General features: G+C 49.9%; 1 non-coding gene across 1 annotated transcript; it reads left to right on the top strand.

The window, feature by feature from the left end:
- Positions 1-246: 246 nt before the first annotated feature.
- LOC123406618 lies at positions 247-385 on the top strand. The gene has a single exon (XR_006612283.1). It is a non-coding gene; the product is annotated as a small nucleolar RNA Z247 (small nucleolar RNA).
- The last annotated feature ends 1,304 nt before the right edge of the window (positions 386-1,689 follow it).

The raw sequence follows: 1,689 nt of genomic DNA on the forward strand, positions 1-1,689 counted from the left end.
CAGCAACATCAGGTACAAGGATACCTCATGGGATCTCTCTCTCGAGAAGTTCTCGCGCAAGTGGCGATGCTTGAGACGCCGGCCGAGGTATGGACTTCCATCCATGCCATGTTTGCTGCAAAAACACAAGCCCAAAAGATCAACACCAGGATGGCCCTCACCAATCTGCAAAAAGGTAATCTAACCATGGCAGAATATCTTGGAAAGATCAAAACCCTCACCGATGAAGTTGCCTGCGCCGGTGCACCGCTCGGATATGATGAGATCATCTCTCACGTCATCGCCAGCCTCGACATCGACTACAATCCCGTGATCTCCGCCTTGGCCGCGCGGGTCGAACCGGTCACGGTCCAGGAGCTCTACAGCCAGCTTCTGAGCTTCGACGCCCGGCTCAGTATGCTGCAAGGATCCAATCTACGTCAATCTTCTGTCAACGCCGCCTCCCGCGGACGTGGCCGTGGGCGTGGACAGCAAGGGCGCGGACGCGAAAGCGGCGGTGGAGGACGCGCCGGACACCAGGGCCAGACTCGCCCTGGTGGTGGTGGTGACCGCGGCGGCGCTGATCGCGGCGGTGGCTACACCAACGGCTACAACGGCGGCGGCTACAACAACAATCGCCGACCAAGGTGCCAACTTTGCAAGAAGCCGGACCATGAAGTCATTGACTGTTGGCACCAGTATGATGAGGACTACACGCCCGAAACACGGCAAGCTGCTGCCGCCACATGGGAACACGGTGGAGCCGATGGTGAGACGGTTTGGTACGCCGACTCCGGTGCCACAGATCACGTCACAAATGAGCTAGAGAAGCTGGCTCTCCGGGAGAGGTACCACGGCAATGATCAGATTCACACCGCAAGTGGTGGAGGTATGGATATTCTTCACATTGGGAAATCCTCTATTAATTCCCCTAGCCTCAAACGTGACCTTGTTCTTAAAGATCTTCTCCATGTTCCACAAGCCGATAAGAATCTAGCTTCCATGTCACGTTTGACATCCGACAACAATATCTTCTTTGAAACTCATCCTACCTATTTTTTCATTAAGGATCGGGCAACGAGGGAACTCATCCATCGCGGTAGATGCATTGGAGGACCATACCCCATCACATCAAGAGTCTTTAATCGACAGCGTCGTCGCCAAGTTTACTCCACCACCAAGCCGTCACTAGCCAGATGGCACCAGAGATTAGGGCATCCTTCCTCAAATATAGTTAAGCAAGTAGTCAATAAAGGCAATCTTGCATTGTCAAATAGTTTCAATACAGAGTCTGTTTGTGAAGCTTGTCAATGTGCCAAGAGTCACCAACTTCCGTATCCTTTGTCAAATAGTGTGTCTCATGCTCCTTTAGAGCTTATTTTCAGTGATGTATGGGGTCATGCAAGAGATTCTTTTGGTAGAAAGAAATATTATGTCGGTTTCATCGATGATTATAGCAAGTTCACATGGATCTATTTGCTCAAAAACAAATCTGAAGTTTTTTCTGTCTTTCAAGAATTCCAAACACTTGTGGAGAGACAATTTGATAAAAAGATGCTTGCAGTCCAAAGTGACTGGGGAGGAGAGTATGAAAAACTTAACTCCTTCTTTTGTAGCATTGGGATTATTCACCATGTCTCTTGTCCCCATGCTCATCAACAAAATGGTTCGGCCGAACAAAAACACCGTCATATTGTTGAAGTTGGCCTA

This window comes from Hordeum vulgare, chromosome 6H, assembly GCF_904849725.1.
Source record: "Hordeum vulgare subsp. vulgare chromosome 6H, MorexV3_pseudomolecules_assembly, whole genome shotgun sequence".
Classification (NCBI taxonomy): Eukaryota; Viridiplantae; Streptophyta; class Magnoliopsida; order Poales; family Poaceae; genus Hordeum; species Hordeum vulgare.